The sequence below is a fragment of the Impatiens glandulifera genome, chromosome 1 (genome assembly GCF_907164915.1).
Source record: "Impatiens glandulifera chromosome 1, dImpGla2.1, whole genome shotgun sequence".
NCBI lineage: Eukaryota > Viridiplantae > Streptophyta > Magnoliopsida > Ericales > Balsaminaceae > Impatiens > Impatiens glandulifera.
This window is the reverse complement of record NC_061862.1, coordinates 490,706-513,827: the sequence shown is the minus strand read 5'-3', so window position 1 is coordinate 513,827 and position 23,122 is coordinate 490,706.

The window sequence follows — 23,122 nt, the reverse complement described above, 5'->3', positions numbered from 1 at the left end:
ACCATGTGGAAAGATGCATAAGACACCATTTCTCGTTCCGACAACATGGGATGCAACTTGAAGAACGAGTTGCATATCGAAATCCAGTCACGAGCGTCGTCATTCTCTGCATTAAATTCGGGAAGCTTTATCCTTGTCTTCTGATTCGGAGGTGCTATTATTATTCTCTCTTGGGATGATAAAATCTGAGTAAGTATCTGTTCTAGTTTAGGTCCAATGACCTCAAATAGACCAAAACTCTCTTCCGCCATTGAAGTTACAGCATCCGTAATCGCAGTTACCAAATCCTTGTAAAGCATCAAGGAATCTGCTCGATCATCCTGGTCATCCGAAGTTAGATCCAATCGTTCGATGTCTTGGCTCAAATTCTGGAGAGTTTCTTCCAAAGATTTGATGTCCAAGAACCGCTCTCCGTCCAACATTTTTCCAGCTCTTGTTGTTGCAGCGCTGCTTCCACCTTTACAGTTATTGGGTTTCACCGTCCGTAACGGTTATTCCGGCAAACATTGGCAAACATGGGGTATGGTACTACCCTATTATATTACAAGGGATAATTTTACGTGGATAAAAATATATATTAATTAGTTAAAAATGTTCCGTGTTCATTAAATTTGGTGTTAAATTTAAAATATAATGTGTTATTAGTTTAGTTGGTTAAAGAGTTGTACTTGTTTTTGTTAGGTTGTGAGTTTTAATTTTATTTTTAACTGTTTTAAGTTTATGGACAGGTCAACCCAGAATCCAACCCAAATATCCATTTACTTTTACATATATATCCAAATTAATCATAACTCTCACCCGACAATCCAGACATTTTTCAAAATTAAGCATCATTATATATATATATATAGATTAGTTAGTTAAAAATGTCCCGCGTTCATCAAATTTGGTGTTAATTTAAAATATAATGTGTTATTAGCCTAGTTGATTAAAGAGTTGTACTTGTTTTTGTTAGGTTACGAGTTCGAAACATACCTATAACATTTTTAATTTTATTTTTAACCATTTTAAGTTTATGAGCGGGTCAACCCAGAATCCGACCCAAATATTCATTTACTCTTACATATATATCCAAATTAACCATAACTCTCGACTCGGCAATTCAGATATTTTCAAAATTAAGCATCATTATATATAGTAGTTAGTTAAAAATGTCCTGTGTTTATCAAATTTGTTGTTGAATTTAAAATATAATGTATTATTAGCCTAGTTGGTTACAGAGTTGTATTTGTTTTGTTAGGTTGTGAGTTCGAAACATACCTATACCATTTTTAATTTTATTTTTAACCGTTTTAAGTTTATGGGCGGGTCAACTCAAAATCCAACCCAAATATCCATTACTCTTACATATATATTCAAATTAACCACAACTCTTAACCCGACAATTCAGATACTTTCAAAATTAAGCATCAATATTATATATATATATATATATATATATATATATATATATATATATATATATAGATTAGTTAGTTAAAAATGTCTCGCGTTCATCAAATTTGTTGTTGAATTTAAAATATAATGTGTTATTAGCCTAGTTGGTTAAAGAGTTATACTTGTTTTGTTAGGTTGGAGTTCGAAACATATTTATAGTATTTTTAATTTTATTTTTAACCGTTTTAAGTTTATGGGCAGATCAACCCAGAATCCGACCAAAATATCCATTACTCTTACATATATATCCAAATTAATCACAACTATCGACCTGACAATCCGAACACTTTCAAAATTAAGCATGATTATATATATATATATTTTGGAAATGATGTGGCAAATCACATATACTCAACGAGAAGATGATGTGTCAACCCGTGATGATAAATTTCATTTTTATTTTTACCGTATTCTCGAGAATATAAATACATTGTTTTTTGTTTATCATTTTTATTTTTAGTTTTTCATGGTCATGTTTTGTGATTAATTTTTTTTAGTTTTAATATACATGGATTTTGTTAAATATATATATATATATATATATATATATATATATATATATATTTGAAAATGGTAAATATATATTAAAACATAATTTAGTAAAATTAAATATTCCCTTAACATAATTGTAATTTATTCATGTTGCAATTAATATTTTTTTACTTAGTGATTTGTGTTTTCTTTATTAATGATATTTTTTATGGAATTTCTAGTGGGTGGTTGTCTTCCATTACAAACAATAGATCTAATCTATATTATTTTTAAATATATATATATATATATATATATATATATATATATATATATATATATATATATAAAATGATGCTTAAATTTTAAAGTGTTTGGATTGTCGGATCGAGAGTGGTTAATTTGTATATTTATGTCAGATTTTGAGTTGACCCGTCCATAAACTTAAAACGGTTAAAAATAAAATTTAAAAAACTATAAGTATGGTTCGAACTTGCAACCTAACAAAACAAGTATAACATTTTAACCAACTAGGCAAATAACACTTTATATTTTAAATTCAACATCAAATTATCAAATTTGATGAACCCGGGACATTTTAACAATATAAATTCAACTTTTTAACTAACTAATATATATATATATATTGATGCTTAACTTTTAAAGTGTCCGGATTGTCGGGTCGAGAGCTGTGGTTAATTTGGATATATATGTGAGAGTAAATTGATACTTTGGTCGAATTGTGGATTGACCCGTCCATAAACTTAAAACGGTTAAAATTAAAATTAAAAAATCTATAAGTATGGTTCGAGCTTACAACCTAACAAAACAAGTACAACTCTTTAATCAACTAAGCTAATAACACTTTATATTTTAAATTCAACACCAAATTTGATAAACGCGGGACATTTTAACAATATAAGTTCAACATTTTAACTAACTAATTTATATATATAATGAAGCTTAATTTTTAAATTGTTCAGATTGCCGGGTCGAGAGTTGTGGTTAATTTGGATATATATGTGAGATTAAATGAATATTTGAATCGAATTGTGGATTCACACGCCCATAAACTTAAAACCACTTAAAACGATTAAAAATAAAATAAAACTATTATCACATTTTACCGTAATACTCACACGGAATAAATGTTACAATCAAACAACTATTATGATCAAATTGGTCTTAGTATAAAATAATAATAAACTTCCCAATGTGCGCACATTATATATATAGAGGGGTTAGTTGAGATATTTAAATGCTCTTGGCTGGGTGACATACATCATGTCATCTCTCCTCTCAAGAGTTTGTTTTTGTTTTGTTTACTCCATCATACATTTTTGTTTATTTTCTTAGTTAAAAGGTTGTTTTGTTTAAGTAATTTTTTAAATCTAAATAATTTAACAGATTAATAAATTACTTAAAAACAATGTCACTAAATGCCCATCTAAAGAAATGTTTGAATAGTTAAATTTTTAATTTTAATTTTTTATAAGTTCTTTCAAATTAACTTTTGGTGAAAGAGAATAAATTAAAAAGAGAAAAAGAAAAGAAGTTGTGAAATGGTAATATTTAAGTAAATAAAGAGACGTAAACAAATGCTAATGCTAGTGAGTTTTGAGAAACGTGAGATAATGAATATGTATTTGACGCCACCATTAATTTGGTCGGTAGTGCTTGGCTGACGCATTGTCATTTCCTTTTTACAAACACAACAACAACTGTTCCTTCCTTCCTTCCATAGTTAGAAAATAGATCATTCAAATGTTAAAAAGTTAATGAATTTTTTTGAGAGATATTTCAAAAAGGGAACAAGCTCTACAATCAAATTCCCAAATCCAACCTATAATATAAAGTTAACAGCCCAATATTTTTGAAAATTCTATAATTTCACTCCAATCAATTTATTAACTTAATAATTTAATTCATCTTATATGTTTAATTTATTTATTTTTTATATTTATAATATTATTTAATAATTAATATTATATATTTATATGTAATGTTATATATATTTATTAATTTAATTTTAAATATTAATTAATTATTTAAATTAAAAAAATAATATATTTGAAAATAAATTATATTAATATATTAATTTTTATAAAATTTTGTTAATATATAATTTTAAATATTGATAAATAATTTAAATTAAAAAATAATATATTTTAATATAAATATGATATAAAATATATATAGATATATATAATAATATTTTAAAATTCTCCATCACTATTTCCATTTTTATTTCTAATTATTATTTTTTAAATATTTAAATAATTTATTTAATAAAAATAATAATTTATTATTATAATTTTTTTCACTTTTTACATTTTCCTAAACCCAATTTCAATTTTCAATTCATTTTTTTAACATGTGACTTTCTTTCTATCCTTATTCATATTAAGATATATATTATAAATAAAAAATAAATGTGTTTTATTATAATAATAATTTTATATAAATATATAATAATATATTATATAGATGAGAGAATGAATAAAATAATTAAAAAGAAATTAGATATATAAGATAGAATAAATAAAATAATTAAAAAGAATAAAATAAATAAATAAAATTATTTAAAAGTGATAAAAAAAAAACCGTAAGGAGAAAAGTAGAGTTCCAACAAAACGTTTAACTTTAAACACTGAATTAAACTAAACTAGGTAAGAATGTTGAGTAGTACAGCTGTATTGTCAAATGAGTCAATTAATTAATTAATTAATTAATGTGTATATTATTATTTATTAGGAGCTGTTTGATTCCAAAACATATATATAAATGTATCAAGCAATGCAATGCAACAAACTAAATTTTAGCTAGTGGCCGGCTACAGAGATATCATTCAGACAGGGGTAGGGTAGGGTAGATTAATACGGTATCGTTTTGGATGAAGAAGGGTGAGGTCTTAGAGATTATTTATTTATTCATTATATTGGGTGGGTTAGTAGCTGCAGCCGCCAGAAGATAAAATTAATATTATTATGTTATGTTGGTGCTAGGTTAATTAATTTATTGGGCCGCGAGGATTAGGCCCTTTACTTTTACTTTTTTATTTTCTTATTATTAGACAATTAATTAAATATACATATAAATTCATATATATCTAGCCTTCTGTTCTTTAACTTAAATTTGTTTTGAATGAAATTTTACAAGTTATATTATATATATATGTATATATATATAACAGGTTAATTTACAAGAACTAGCTATGAGCTGTTCATTTAATTTTGGGTTGTTTGATTAAAATTTGAATTTTAAAATAAAAATTTGTAATGAAAAAGTAGATTATTTAAATGAAAATTTTAAAATATTTTAATAAAAAGTTGAATGAAAAGGTAAAAATAATATAGGAAATGAATTAAGTAAGTTTTTGAAGGAGACTCGGAATATGCTTAAAATGAGAGCATATAATGAATGCCATATAATAATAAAAAAAACAATCTTAGTTGTCCAATAATAATAATAATAAATTAGCAGTTTCTTAGAAGCATCCATTTTTTTATATATTAATAATTTGTGGAGTATAAATAACAGGGTCCATCGGCGTCGTTTCTCCGCATCTAAAGATCTATTTGAGAGAGAGAGAGAGAAAAAAGGAAAGAAGGAAGGAAGAGAGATAGAGATGAGACAAACCCCATCAGCAGCAGAAGGCGGCGCCATAGCACCTGCAGCAGCAGCAGCAGCAGCAGCAAAATTAGTAGGAGAAAAGATATGGAGATGGAATTCTCCGGTTCCATACGTATTTGTGACGTTGGGTTTGGCACTAGCTCTAATCTCCGTGGCATTAATAGTTCTCGCATGCTCCTACAGAAAACGACCACGGACCGCCTCCTCCTCCTCCGCCGCCGCAGCAGATGATCCTAATTCTTCTAACCCATTCGGTGGCATCAACACCACCACATCGCCGGTCACTCCCAAATTTCTCGTCATCATGGCCGGAGACAACAACCCCACCTTCCTCGCCACTCCGGCGCCCAAACTTATTATTATTATTTAATTAATTAATTAATTAGATCCATCCATCCATTAACTAACGCGGCGCGGCGGTATCACCAGTAATGTTGTAACAAGATATGAGAGATTTCACCTTCATTTTTTTTTCTTTCCTTTCTCCAGATCTGTCCATATAAATAGATTGATCATCACAATTTTGTTCTAATTAATTACTACTACTATTCTCTTCTTTTATTTACAATATTATTAATATAAATAAATGAGAATCTATATTTAAATAAAAAATGTATATAGTTAAACATTTATTATATAAAGAAAGAAGGTCAAATAACCTTTTTTTTTTTTTTTTTTTTGTTTATTGCTGATATCCATATAAACTTTTAAGGTTTCAAATAAACTAATATATATGCATACATGTTAAATCAAATAATTTGAGCATTTTTTTATTATTAAATTTTCAAAACTAAATATGTTTTTGTTTAATAAGTTTCACAATTTTCCATATTTCAAATTTGAATCCCAATACTAGATTCAAACAATTTTGCTTTTTTTACTTTGTCAATTTTAGTATGTGACCATTATTAGTATTTTTTTTCTATTATTTTATAATATATTACTATTAAATACTCTCTCTCTATATATAAATAAACAGCATTCTCGTTTTTCCAACAAACCACTTTATATTGTCTGGTAGCGCAGCTGTGACGCGGCGATCAGAAAGCGTGAAAAAGTGGTCCCTCTCTCTCTCCCTCCCACAACATCAACAACTACCTGTGACTACTTTTATTATTATTATTATATAAAATAGTAAAAACTTCACTACTAACGGTTGCACTTCCACTCAAATAATAAAATAACATCTTAATTTACTCAATCATATGCATCGTTTATTATTATTATTATTATTATTACTACTTAGTTATTTCTTTATTTGTTTCAAATCATTATTTACACTTATTTATATTATCATAAACATTATATTTATATTCTCGTCAAAACCCAAAGTATATATATAATATATATATATATAATATTTATTTCACCATTTTCTTTTATTTATTATTTATATGGTTAAATAAATAAATAAATAAATAAATAAATAAATAAAAAAGACAAAATCAACTGGTTGATTACATCCATAGGCCCTAGCACATGCAATCCACCTTTCAAATTACAATAATATATATGAATGAATTCAAATAACAATTAGTAATTCAATTGGCTGATGAAATTGTTTCTATATATTTCTGAACAGTAAAAAGCTCTTTCCCACCATAATATATAATAGCAAAAGCATATTCTTAGAATATGATTCGGTAAATTAATTACATAAATAAATATTTAATGTTTAAAATATGGTAGTTGTTGATCAACTTAAATGTCATGGAACCACCACTATCTCACCCATAGGAAAATTATAACAATTTGCCATCCATATATATATATATATATATATATATATATATGTCACCATCTATCTATGTTTATATTTGAAAAAACATATTGATATTATTGAGTGGGTTGTGATTGAGTTATCTTTGATTATTGAAAATTTTGGATTGAAATGAGATCTGTTGGTTTCAACTTTGAATCATTTAGTCTACATCCTTTAAGACTTGGTGGATCATTTGACTAGAAACACAAACGAGTATAGAAATTAAAGTTATCTTGGACTAAAAAGAATGAAAATTAAAATTTGGATTGACATAAAAAATATATAGAAATATTGTTACATATATTAAGCTAGTCACTAGACAACTAATATAAATATTTGTTACATTAAGCTAGCCACTAGACAACTAATTTAAAAATATTTTATTAAATATAAAATATTATTTGAATATAAAAAAGTAAACAAAATTTAAAGATTAAAAAATACTATTAATTATAAAAAGAGTACTCAAATAACAATATAAACGAACACCAGGAAATAACTATTATGTTTTTATTCACTAAAAAAACATAATCAAGCAATTACCATTAAATATCTAAACAAAATATAATAAAATAAAATTCTCTTTCTAAAATCCCCACAATTCATTGAGTGGACAAAACTTTTTTTTATATAAATATATATAAATATGCTGTTTAAGATCAGGTATGATTAATGTGTTCTTGACAATTTCTTTGAAAGAATGATAAAAACGATGAACAAACTCTTAGATATTCTTTAAAATTTATAAAGTACTCTTTAACAGAACTAGATTTTTATGTTGTTCGTTACTGAACATCTTGTTTTATATTTTAATTATTGTTATCTTAAATTTTATTATTTTTTTTTGTTAATTTAGACCAACCTTATTTATTTTTAAAAATTAATAATAATCCGATAGTTATCTAGTAAAACATATTTCCAAGTGAGATGTCATTTTTTAAAATTAAGTATTTGGATTTGTAAAAGTCAGCAATACAATTGTCTTATTATCTAAAATGGGCAAACTCATATCATATGAACCACAGACCACTTGATCAATATTTAAAATCCGATATTGTGTAGTTTTATCTTGAGGAGGTTTAACTTTTTAACTGCAGTTTTTCTATATCATATATAAACATTAAACTATTAAAACACATAAAATTGAATTTATAATTAAATTTGAACTGAAAACGTTAATAAATATATTAATAAATGTTTTAGAATATTATCTAATTATATATATAATTTCAAAAAAAAAAAAAAAAGTATTTTCAAGTAAAGTTATATATATTTATTTTTATTCAAATTCATATTCGAAATTATGGGTAAGTGAAATTTATATAAACTAATCAAAGAAACAATCCATCTTCTAGCCGAGTGCCAACAAGATTTGGATATCTACAACCTCTTTTTAATTTGAAGTGTGGGTTCGAAAAATTCAAGGAAACATTTCTAATAAAAACTAAAATAAATTTTGTTTGTGTATGAATTTGAACTCAAATATAGATGGTTAAAAATAATGTTTTGAAAATATGTGTGAATAACTTCTGTTTCCAAACAATGTAACATCACATCTCATACAAGAAAAAACAAAGTGTTCTATGTTATTATGATCCTTATATATATAGATATGTTTATTTTCTTCATATTTTCTTAATATTGTCGGTATATGTTAATTTCATTAATATATATATATATATATATATATATATATATATATATATATATATTAAATATAATATTAATAATGTTAAAGTTTTTTTTAATATATTAATATATTTTTTTCTTCTTATAAAACAATATTAAGTTATATATAAATACTTGCTACCATCTATTTCTTTCTTCTGTTTTTTTTTAATATATATATTTAATAATTAGATAACGAAAATATAACGAAAATAAGACCAAAATGTTACATGTGCGAGATAAATAAATAAAATTAAAATATAATAAATTAGGTTTCAAGAAAATAATTATGTTATGGAATTTTTTGTTTATTATTATTATTTTTTTAAAATTTATTATTATATTTTTAGTATGCTTTTCCCTCAGATAGATTCATGATCTTCCCAACTACGTTGCCTTTGAAATGTTGTTCTACTGTCTGTTACTCTGTTACTCTACCGTATTTCCGTCTATTTGAATATATATTAGATAATTTGGAAAAGGGAATGTGACTATGATTGATTGCCTAAAAAAATAAAAATAAAATTATTTATGCGATTACCTCCTCCAATTTCATTTTTTATCGTTCCATATATATAAATAAAAGCATATTATTTATCCGCCTATAGTTTTTCTCATAATGTCAATTTTATTATTTAACATTTTTATGTTATGATTAGACATCAAATATGTTATCGTTTATATAATAAATTAAATTAAAATTGAAAAATCTAGTTAACGCTACCATCATGCTTTGTTTATAACCTAAAATTATAAAATAAATATTATTAAAATAATTAATATGCATTTTAAGGTTAAATACAATATAATAAAATGATTAAAAAGTCAATACACAAAATTGTCCTAATGTGATGGGACATCTTGAAATTTTGTACAGATTAGTTTACATTCTTTTAAAATAAAAAATTACAAAACTATTTCAACTCTACACGTTATGCTTGTGATTAAATTATGTTTTTTTAATATGAATCACAAATTAAGCAAAAATATATAAATAATTAATTTGTGAGTGATAACTTGAATATACCCTTAAATATTTAATTAGAATATGTTAGTAACTCAAAATCAACAACAATTATTTTGTATATTGATCTCAATTTAAAATAAAAATATTATTATTGTTTGCAATATATTAAAATAAAAAGACATATTCTAAATTTATTAATTAAATAAATAACTAATAAGGTAATATTATGTATATGACTAATAAAAAACATGTTAATCTTAAATTTAAATATTATAAACATATAGTTTGAGAATTATGAAAAATATATCAAAATTAGATTAATTTGAAAAAGATAAACTATAAGTTGAAAGAACACAAAAATTCGTGTCACTAGATACATTTAGAACCGATCTATATATATATATATATATATGGGATAAATGACAAATTTAGGATCATTGTTGAAAGATTTTGTCAAATTTAGAACCCTCCTAATTTTATATCATTTAAAGAACTCTAGTTACACTATTTTCTTATATTTAATACTACTCACTAACGATGTTATTTTATATCCAACTCCGTTAAACTATTTGTGATATTATTTTATTTTTAATATATTATTTAATTTTACGCATCGTTAATATCTTCATCAATCCCACCCGACCCCTCAATCCACTCCACCATCGGCTACTAATTTACTTTCTCCATCTCCGATTCTCTCTCCTCCCGTAATCACATCATGTCCGTTTCCCACAATTATCATTGCCACCTTCAACTCCCTTATGGGCGTCATGAACTGGTGGAATATACGAGGATAAGGAAGAAGACAATGAATTGATAATAATAATAATGGACTAACTTTGAAAACCAATAAGATTAATATATAAGATCAACAGAGCAAAATGGAAACCAATATAATGTAATTCATTTTACCCATCACATAACTTTTCGATCTCCAACACCAAAAGCACAAACATACTACTCAGCAAGAACAAAAACACAACTCTATCCAAACTCACCAAAAAATCCAATCTAAAGTCTCAACCTATCCCTGTTAGATTATCATCTTCATTTTATTATGCTTTAGGTGACGGAAGTAGCAAGGATCGTCGGAGCTTCAAGAGTTATTGGTGTGGACATATACTTTAGTAGATTTGAGGTAGATAATGAATAAATAATGTTAGTTATATATCCGATGAGGACCAATGGTAAAGAAAGTTAAATCTAATTGTTATAGTAAAGAATTTTGGAGTAATAGAATTAGTGAACTCAAAAGAATGTGGAAAATATGTGCAAGAGGTATAATTGATTTTTGCTTCTGCATATTGTTGATCTTTACTGAATTTGTTGCATTGCATTAGGTGATTGCTGAAATGACGGATGGAAGAGTCGACAGGATCGTGGTGTGCACCAGAAACATCAACGCCATGATTTTTGCGTTTGAATGCGTCCACGACGTAAGTATCTAGCTAAGTATCGCCGGAGATTAGACGACCAGTATTTGGACGGAGTCGTTGCCTTTTTTGATTTAGCGATGATTAAATTTAGGGTTGTGGGTTTGGATGGTTTAGAGATGGGGAAGGGTAGGTGACGGTTGTGATGTCGATGGAGGAGGAGAGAGTATAAAAGATGGTAGAGGGGAAACTGTAGTTGTAGCCGAACAATGAATAGAATTGAGAAGGTGACGGGTTGGTGTAGATGGAGATGAGTCAAATGTCATGTTAAAAGAATATATTAAATAATAAATGAAACGATATGATAAATATAATTTAATAGTTGTAAATAATTAACACCGTAAGAAAACAGTGTAACTAGAGTTCTTTAAACGATAACAAATTAGGAGAGTTCTAAATTTAATAAAATCTTTCTAACAGAGTTCTAAATTTGCCCTTTATCCCATATATATATATATATATAATAATGCTTAATTTTTAAAGTGTTCGAATTGTCGGGTCGAGAGTTGTGGTTAATTTGGATATTTATGTAAGAGTAAATGAATATTTGAGTCGGATCGTGGGTTGACCCGCCCATAAACTTAAAACGGTTAAAAATAAATTTAAAAATGTTATTTGTAGGTTTCAAACTTGCAACCTAACAAAAACAAGTACAACCCTTTAACCAACTAGGATAACAACACTTTATATTTAAGATTCAACACCAAATTTGATTAATGCGAGACATTTTAACAATAAAAGTTCAAATTTTTAACTAACTAATCTATATATATAATGATGCTTAATTTTTAAAGTGTCCGAATTGCCAGGTCGAGAACTGTGGTTAATTTGGATATTTATGTGAAAGTAAATGGATACTTGGGTCGGATTGTGGGTTGACCCGCCCATAAACTTAAAACGGTTAAAAATAAATTTAAAAATGTTATTTGTAGGTTTCGAACTTGCAACCTAACAAAACAAGTACAACCCTTTAACCAACTAGGCTAACACTTTATATTTAAAATTCAACACCAAATTTGATGAACACGAGACATTTTAACAATAAAAGTTCAAATTTTTAACTAACTAATATATATATATAATGATGCTTAATTTTTAAAGTATCCGGATTGCCGGGTCGAGAACTGTGGTTAATTTGGATATTTATGTGAGAGTAAACGGATACTTGGGTCGGATTATGGGTTGACCCACCCATAAACTTAAAACGATTAAAAATAAATTTAAAAATGTTATTTGTAGGTTTCGAACTTTCAACCTAACAAAACAAGTACAACTCTTTAACCAACTAAACTAACAACACTTTAAATTTAAGATTCAACACCAAATTTGATGAACGCGAGACATTTTAACAATAAAAGTTCAAATTTTTAACTAACTAATATATATATATATATATATATATATAATGATGCTTAATTTTTAAATTGTCCGGATTGCCGGGTCGAGAGTTGTGGTTAATTTGGATATTTATGTGAAAGTAAATGGATACTTGGGTCGGATTGTGGGTTGACCCGCCCATAAACTTAAAACGGTTAAAAATAAATTTAAAAATGTTATTTGTAGGTTTCGAACTTGTAACCTAACAAAACAAGTACAGCTTTTTAACAAACTAGGCTAACAACACTTTATATTTAAAATTCAACACCAAATTTGATGAACGCGAGACATTTTAACAATAAAAATTCAAAATTTTAACTAACTAATCTCTATATATATAATGATGCTTAATTTTTAAAGTGTCCGGATTGCCGGGTCGATAGTTGTGGTTAATTTGGATATTTATGTGAGAGTAAATGAATATTTGGGTCGGATTGTGAGTTGACCCGCCCATAAACTTAAAACGGTTAAAAATAAGTTTAAAAATATTATTTGTAGATTTCAAACTTGCAACCTAACAAAATAAGTACAACCCTTAACCAACTAAGCTAACAACACTTTATATTTAAGATTCAACACCAAATTTGATGAACGCGAGACATTTTAACAATAAAAGTTCAAATTTTTAACTAACTAATCTATATATATATATATATATATATATATATAATGATGCTTATTTTTTAAAATGTCCGGATTACCGGGTCGAGAGTTGTGGTTAATTTGGATATTTATGTGAGAGTAAATGGATACTTGGGTCGGATTTTGGGTTGACCCGCCCATAAACTTAAAACGGTTAAAAATAAATTTAAAAATGTTATTTGTAGGTTTCGAACTTGTAACCTAACAAAACAAGTACAATCTTTAACCAAATGTGATTGAGATGTGGTTTGTCGAGGGATAATAGACCGGTATCATTTGAAAGTGATTAAAGAAATATGAATCAAATATTTAATTGACCAAAGTGTGAGGTCACGATGCTAATTATTAAAAAATATGAATCAAATATTTGATTGACAAAGTGAAAGTGTAAAGTCACGAAATGAGAGATTCATTCGAAAAAAATATGTGAGAAAATAAGTTGTTTTATCGAAGTGAATAAAATGTGAAATGAGAGCGTTATATTTTTTATTTTAATAATTTTAAACATTGAATAAATATTATTATAATTTTTTTAATTTATTTTAATTTTATCCTTATCCGTTTGTATCGCACAAAAGTTTTCCTAGTTAATAATAATAGACATTATCATAAAAGAACATAAGAAAGGGTTATCATGATCAAGAGAGTACTTTTTTTTTAAATCTGAGTCTTTTCACTAAAATAAGTTATCATTCTTCATAGTCATAAGCTATGAAACTTAATACGATTATTTAGTCATGGACTCATAGTCCACATTCCACGTTAACTTGTTTGAGTGAGAATTTAACTTTAATCTCAAACTATTCTAATAAATTTTACTTAATATATAGATAATAACATATTTTAAAACTTTTATACTCCAATTTTACTCTTCATAAATAATATTTTTGATACAAACTATCTAGAGATACTCGATTCTCCAATTAATTCTTCAAAATATTTCAATATCATACTACTTTCAATACATTCAATGTATCAAATCAAAACAAATTACAATTATATATATGGAAAATATACAATTCTCTCTTTACTTGCGGCGTTCAACCATCTTCATTTTCTAGTTAAAAAATGTATTAGCCTTAATTGTTGAATTTTGGATTTAAATATATATGTAGAATATATTATTAGATTAAAATCATGGGCTTAATGATTATGAAATGAATAATTGTAGATACCCGTTTAGTATTTGTTTGTTTGGTGACGTGACAAAAACAAGTATTAATAATATGGTGAGCCTTCTTATATTGTGGGCTTTAACAATATATGGGCTTCAACTAGGGTTAGGTCCCTGAGACAAATATTATTTAAGAAACAGGAAAGGGAGATTTTAAAACTTTTATACTCCAATTTTACTCTTCATAAATAATATTTTGATACAAACTATCTAGAGATACTCGATTCTCCAATTAATTCTTCAAAATATTTCAATATCATACTACTTTCAATACATTCAATGTATCAAAACAAATTACAATTATATATATGGAAAATATACAATTCTCTCTTTACTTGCGGCGTTCAACCATCTTCATTTTCTAGTTAAAAAATGTATTAGCCTTAATTGTTGGATTTTGAATTTAAATATATTTGTAGAATATATTATTAGATTAAAGTCATGGGCTTAATGATTATGAAATGAATAATTGTAGATACTCGTTTAATATTTGTTTGTTTGGTGACGTAACAAAAACAAGTATTAATAATATGGTGGGCCTTCTTATATTGTGGGCTTTAACAATATATGGGCTTCAACTAGGGTTAGGTCTCTGAGACAAATATTATTTAAGAAACAGGAGAGGGAGATTCAAAAAAGAACTCTCACGCCTTCTCTCTCAATTCTCCTCCGTTTTCTTGTCTTATGATTTCTCCCGTCAATATTAGAGGAGAACGGATAATACTTAGTCTTTGAAGACCAAGACATTCCTTTCAAGAATAGATCAATCCGGATCTACAATGAGATCATCTTCAGGTACACTTCCGCTGAGTTATAATTATAGTCTATATTCATGATTAGGATACTGATAAATTTTTCCATCAGTAGTTGGTATGAGACTGGATTGGTTTATTTATTTATTTATTTATTTATTTATTAATTAATAATAAATAAAATATATTATTTTATTTTTATTATCATTACTAATAAACTATAAGATAAAAAAGGAAATGATATTCTCTATTATCATTAAAAATAAATAAGAAATTGATAATATAATATTTTTTTTTATTATTAAATAAATAAGGAATTGATAATATAATATTTTTTTTATTATCATTAAATAAATAAGGAATTAATAATATAATATTTATTTTTATCATCATTAATAAAGAATTTATATTATATTAAATAATATTAACGGCTAAGAAATGAATTATTAGAATCTGTTTTATTAAATTAGATAATAATATTAATAATCTAATATTTATTCCATTTAAATAAAATAACTTCATCTTCAGATTTCAGATGTCACCAAAGTGACCTCTATTTCGTAATTGTTTTATTTAAATTCTTAAGGATGATTATATATATATTTTTTATTTCATGCGTTTATTGATTAACCCAAAGGTTGATCAATACTTGGCAGAAATATAAACATACTCGTGGTAATAAATCTGTGACAGTTATAAAGTTTTCATGTGGATTATACTTTTATTTAAAAATAAATTTATTAGTTTTACAGAATTTATTATCCAAAGATTTGGTTTTGCAACAAGAGTACCGCTTACAATTAAAATTATTATCCAAAGATTTGGTTTTAATGCTGTGTTTGGTATCTTGCGATAGGGTTAACCATAATTTGTTTATTATTTAAATATTTGTAATAATGTGAGTGTTTATATTTTTTTGTTAACTTCAGGATCTGGTTCTTTGATATCTGCTAACTATCCAGTCCCCATTTTATCGGGGGACAACTTTAAGAATTGGAAAGAATCCATTTTGATTCATTTGGGCTGTATGGATCTAGACTTAGCATTAAGGATAGACCAACGTAAGCACTGCTGATCAAAGGTAGATGTTTGAGAAGTGAGAAAGGTCTAATCGTTTAAGTCTGATGATCATAAAGAAAAGCATTCCATAAATATTCCGGGGTACAATATCTGATGATATCACTAAGGCTGAAGAATTTCTCATCGAGATAGAAAAACGCTTTACTAAAAGCGATAAGGCGGAAATGAATACTTTTATTAAGTCACTCATTACAACGAGGTATCTCTGGAAGGGGAATATAAGGGAGTACATCCTTAATATGTCCAATGTCGCTTCAAAACTGAGAGCACTCAAGTTAGACCTTTTAGAGGACATGTTAGTCCTATTGGTCCTACTCTCACTTCCTGCTCAATACGATCAGTTCAAAGTTAGTTATAACTGTCAAAAGGAGAAATAGACTCTTAATGAACTCATTTCTCACTGTGTTGAAGAGGAAGAAAGAATGAAGCACAAAAGGACTAAGGAGGTACATATGATTGGAACATCGAAATATGTCGGCGACAGTAAAAGAAAGTTTAAGGCCGTGAAGATTGAGACTTCTAAGGCTCCAGTCCCAGCTCCTCAGGCTCGTCCTATGAAGAAATCTTGCTTCTTTTGAAAGAAGACTGGACATGAAAAGAAGGATTGTGCCAGCTATCACAATTGGTGTGTGAAGAAAGGTACTGTTCTTACTTTGGTTTGTTCTGAAGTTAATCTAGCTTTAGTGCCTCGAAACACTCGGTGGTTAGACTCTAGTTCAACTACTAACATCAGTGTTTCAATACAGGGTTGCCTAAGCCACCGGAGCCCAATTGATGCTGAAAGACGCATTTACTTTGGAAATGGGGAATCGGTCGAAGTGGAAGCAGTTGACAATTTTAAATTGTTGCTAAGTACTGGGCATTTTCTTGAATTAAAAGACACTTTTATTATACCGTCATTTAGACGAAATTTGGTTTCTATTTCTTATTTGGACAAATTCGGTTATTATTGTTCGTGTGGAAACAATGAAGTTACATTGTCTTTGAATTCAAATTTGGTTGGTTTTGGTACTTTTATGTTGAATGACAATTTATACATGCTTGACACTTTAACTTCATATCATGAAACCCTAAATGTGCAAACGAGAGGTACTAAGCGAAAATTCAATAATTCAAGTTTATTATGACACAAACGTTTATGTCATATTTCGAAAAATCGAGTTGAAAAACTCATTAAGGATGGAATTCTTGATTTCATAGTTTTTTCGGATATTGAGGTTTGTGTTAACTGCATTAAAGGTAAACAGACCAAATTAAAGAGGACATGTGCTTATCGAGCTACATAAGTCTTAGAGTTGATACATACAGACATTTGTGGGCAATTTTCCACACCTTCGTGGAATGGTCAACAATACTTTGTATCATTCACAAATGATTATTCTCGATATGACTATCTTTACCTCATAAGGGAAAAATCTGAGGCAGTGGACATGTTCAAAGCATTTAAGGTTGAAGTTGAAAATCAACTCAACAAACGCATTAAGATCATCAAATCTGACCGTGGAGGTGAATATTACGGTAGAAATGATGGATCGGGTGAACAACGTCTAGGCCCTTTTGCTGACTTCCTTATAGAGTGTGGAATAGTCTCTCAATACACCATGTCGGGTTCTCCTAGCATTAATGGTGTTGCAGAGAGACGTAATCGCACATTAAAAGATATGGTTCGAAGTATGATATGTCAAACTACTTTGCCAAAATCTTTTTGGGGGGAAGCATTGAAAACTGCAGTCTACATTCTTAATCAAGTACCGACTAAGGCGACAATCAAAACACCTTATGAACTCTGGATTGGGCGTAAACCCAACTTACGTCATTTTAGGGTGTGGGGATGTCCAGCTGAGGCAAGGCGTTATATGCCAAATGAACCAAAGCTAGCATCTCGTACGGTGAGTAGTCACTTTATTGGTTACTCGAAACGGTCAAAGGGGTATAAGTTTTATGATCCCACATCAAGAAACATTTTTTAGACAGGTACTGTCACGTTCTTTGAAAATGTTGAGTTTGGGAGGAGAAATACAGTTTTAGACTTTTCTTTAGAGGATCAAGAAATCACCAAAGTGATTGACCTGACACCTCAAGAAGGATTAGTCATTCCGACTCCCATACAGTTTCAAGATACAATTGAGGAACCCATTCAAATTGAACGGGAACACCAAGTTGTAGCTGAAGAACAAACTCAAGAAACTCAAGAACATATTGTTCAAGAGCCAACGTTATTACGTAGATCCACTAGAGAACGGAGAAATGCCATTCTGAATGATTATGTGACATTTCTTCAAGAAAATGAGGACAATGGTGGCATGACTGAGGATGATCCTATCAACTTTTGTTATGCCATGAAGGGTCCTAATTCGGATAAATGGATCGAAGCAATGCATGATGAGTATAAATCAATGCAAGACAATAAGATTTGGGAACTTGTTCTATTGCTAGAAGGTGCAAAACCCGTAGGTTGTAAATGAATTTTTAAAACCAAACGGGATGCTAATGGTAATGTGGAGAGGTATAAAGCACGTCTTGTAGCTAAAGGATATACTCAGAAAAGGGGAATTGACTATAAAGAGACTTTCTCTATGGTTTCTTCAAAAGACTCTTTTAGGACAATCATGGCTCTAGTGACACATTTTGATTTGGAGCTTCATCAGATGGATGTAAAGACAACGTTTCAGAATGATGACATTGATGAGACAATCTATATGGTACAACCTGAAAGTTTTGAGGTCGATTACCTGAAACAAATGGTTTGTAAATTAAGAAAATCTATCTATGGACTAAAACAAGCGTCTCGCTAGTGGTATCACAAATTACATCAAATAATTCTTTCATACGGTTTTGAAATGAATGTAGTTGATGATTGTGTTTATCAAAAGTTTAGTGGGAGTAAATTTATTTTTTTGGTTTTGTATGTGGATGACATTCTGCTTGCCACAAACGATATGAGCTTTTTGCACGAAATTAAGAAATTTCTTTCGAATAACTTTAAAATGAAAGATCTTGGTGAAGCATCTTTTATATTAGGGGTCCAAATATACTGTGAAAGATCTCAGTATATTCTTGGGTTATCGCAAAAGAGCTATATCGATAAAGTGCTTGAACGATTTGGCATGCAACTAGGAAATACCCCAGTTGCCAAAGGAGACAAATTCAGTTTAAATAAATGTCCAAAATCAAGTTTAGACAACCATATGCTTTTGCAGTTGGAAGTCTTATGTATGCACAAGTATGTACGCGTCCGGATATTGCGTTCATAGTTGGTGTGTTAGGCAGATATCTAAATAATCCTGGAATGGATCACTAGAAAGCAGCTAAAAAGGTGATGAGATACCTAAAGAAAACAAAGGATTATATGCTCACATATAGGAGGTCAGACCATTTGGAGATCGTTGGGTATTCTGACTCCGATTTTGCGGGTTGCCTAGACAGTAGGAGATCTACATCTGGCTGCGTTTATACATTGGCTGGAGGAGCCATTTTTTAGCGTAGTGCCAAACAGACACTTGTTACCAGCTCTACTATGGAGGCTGAATTTGTGGCATGTTTTGAAGCATCACATTAGGGAATTTGGTTAAAGAATTTTGTCACAAGGCTGCGTATTATTCCGGGGGTCGAAAGACCTATTAAGATTTTTTGTGACAATAGTTTAGCTGTTTTGTATTCCAATAAAAATAGGAGCTCGTCGAAGTCAAATCATATTGACATTAAGTTCCTACGTGTGAAAGAAATGGTATAAAGTGGTCAGATTTGCATTGAGCATTTAGGAACAAAATCTATGTTAGCAGACCCCTAACTAAAGGTGTAACACCTATGTTATTTTACGGGCATACTGCACGTATGGGTCTGTTACAATTTAAGGAAGCTTCATTATAGTGGGAGAGTATGCTACAATTATTTTTTTTTGTCAATTGCGTGATGTTTTCTAAAGCACTTTTCTGATCAGAAATAAAGTTTTTTTTTGACACTTTTGTACATTATATTCAAAGATAACGATCTCATCAAGTTTGGACTAGAGAAAATTGACATATTCAGGTCACATTAATGTGATTTTCTCTCTACATGTTTCATAATTGATCTATGTCGTTTGATTGCAGTAGTATCAATGATTATTGTTAGTTTAGCCATAAATATGACGAATGCTTTTTTAGTCCTATGTTGTTATGATTGATGGACCAGATTGTTATAAGCCCTTTATTTTTTATTGACTGATAAATTGAGCTCTTGAAGAATAATATGTTCATTCGGATACATATTAAATTCAGTGGGAGATTGTTGGATTTTGGATTTAAATATATATGTAGAACATATTATTAGATTAAAGTCATGGGCTTAATGATTATGAAATGAATAATTGTAGATACCCGTTTAGTATTTGTTTGTTTGGTGACGTGACAAAAATAAGTATTAATAATATGGTGGACCTTCTTATATTGTGGGCTTTAACAATATATGAGCTTCAACTAGGGTTAGGTCCCTGAGACAAGTATTATTTAAGAAATAGGAGAGGGAGATTCAAAGAAGAACTCTCACGCCTTCTCTCTCTCAACTCTCCTCCGTTTTCTTGTCCTTTGATTTCCCCCGTCAATATCAGAGGAGAACGGATAATACTTAGTTTTGGAAGACCTAACCGTTCCTTTCAAGAACGGATCAATCCGGATCTACAATGGGTTCATCTTCAGGTACGCTTCCGCTGTGTTATAATTATAGTCTATATTCATGATTAGGATACTGATAAATTTTTCCATCATTAATGATTTTTTAAAAATCAATACAAATTATTTATAAAAAAGTTGTGGTCAACAAAAAAATTTATATAACATGATTTAACTTCGAAAGAGAAGCATAACTCATCGTTCTCACATAAAAAAAAATCATGTACGCCTATATAATCGACATCTCTAAAAACGATGATTTATGTCTCTATGCCTCCCTCCCTATCAAATTTCAGAAACGAGACGTGGAACAAAATCGAGATATAACTTAAAGTTTTTTTAATTTGTCGATAAGACTAGTTTTGATTAGTATGAATCGCTAACTAATTTATTTCTTATTTAATTAAATATATATATATATATATATTTACTTATATACTCATGCCTCGGCCTTGGGGGTCTAGTTTCAACACAGGTTGGGTCTTAGCTCGGCCTCCACATGGGCCGAGCTGCACTGGTTTGCAGAGATCCATTTATGGTGGTCGTCACCCACCTCGGTCAACATTGTTTTTAAAATTCTAAAAACTAACCCAACAAGGATTAAATAATAAACATATCTAATTTAGCCTATTTATTTATCTGTATATTTTTATTTTTTTAATATTCCAAATTTTAATTATTTTGAAATTGAATTGATACAATAACGTATCAAAATTAATTATTTATTTTAATTAAGTTCAAACATAAATTTTAAAAAATATGTTTATCAATTAAGAATTATTTTAAAATTATAAATAGAAAGATAAGAGTGAAAATATTAAATAAAAATTATTTTAGTATTTAAATAAATAAAATGAGTGATCAAATAGATGAAATAAAATAGATGAAATAAAAGTAGAAAAAATATTAAATTTTGGGTAAAATTTCAATTAAAAAACTCGTGAATGTTCTTCGATGTAAAAGTGTAAACAAAATCAAAAAATTGAACTGAATCAATAAAAAAAAACCAATCGATACCGAGTTGGGTTTGTTAATAATAATCAACATAAAGTTTAACTATCCAACCATATATATATTATTTTAACAAGGGTGTGTATCTTGGCACAAATGGCATGAATTTCACAAAGAATATTGTAGTGATCAAATGAGTGATAAGACACATATTTTTTATATTTGATATTTGATATTTTTTAACTCATTGTAATTTCTTAATTTATTAAAATTTTATTTATAACAATATTGATCAATTAGTTTATTGTAATATATATATATATATATATATATATATATATATATATATATATTTAATTTTTTAACGATTAAACTACTTAACTAATTGAATTGAAATTATTAAAGATTTTGAAAAATCGACAACAACTGTTATGATAATTTTTCAATTAAAACACCGTCCGAACCACATAAACCAAGACAAAATTCAAAACTAAAAGTCTATAGAACTAGGGGCAGATCTATGTAATGGCGGTAGAGATATGATATAACCGTGGTTTTGAAAACCGTTTCGGTCATCAACCCGGTTTTTTGAGCGAACTTCGATTTAACCGCTCTAACCGGTTAAATCACTAGTTGACCCGGATTTTAATTATTCCTAAAATATAAATAAATTTAAATATATTAGTAAATAAATTAATATATATAATCAATTAAATATTTATATATATAATAATAATAAAATATATCCTAATTAAAATATTAAACTAAATATTTCCTATATAAAATTAATATCCACTAGTAAAAAAAGGACCTTTACCGACGATTTTTCCCGAAGGTTTTGTAAACCTCTCCTAAACACTCCCGAGAGGAACAAATTCTTCGGGATTAAAAATAGATTCCGAGTGGGGTGTAAAACCTTCGGGTTTATTCATTATTACCGAAAGTTCTACAAAGAACTTTCGGTTTTTACCTTCCCAAAAAACCCAAAAAAATTCTAAGTGTTGGATGTGGGTTAATTGCCAAGGTTTTTGTAAAAACCTTCGGTTTTGAAATCCCTTGGGTTTTTAATTACGAAGGTTATTCGAAGAACCTTCGGTTTTGCCTTTTTTGAAAATTTCATTTCCGA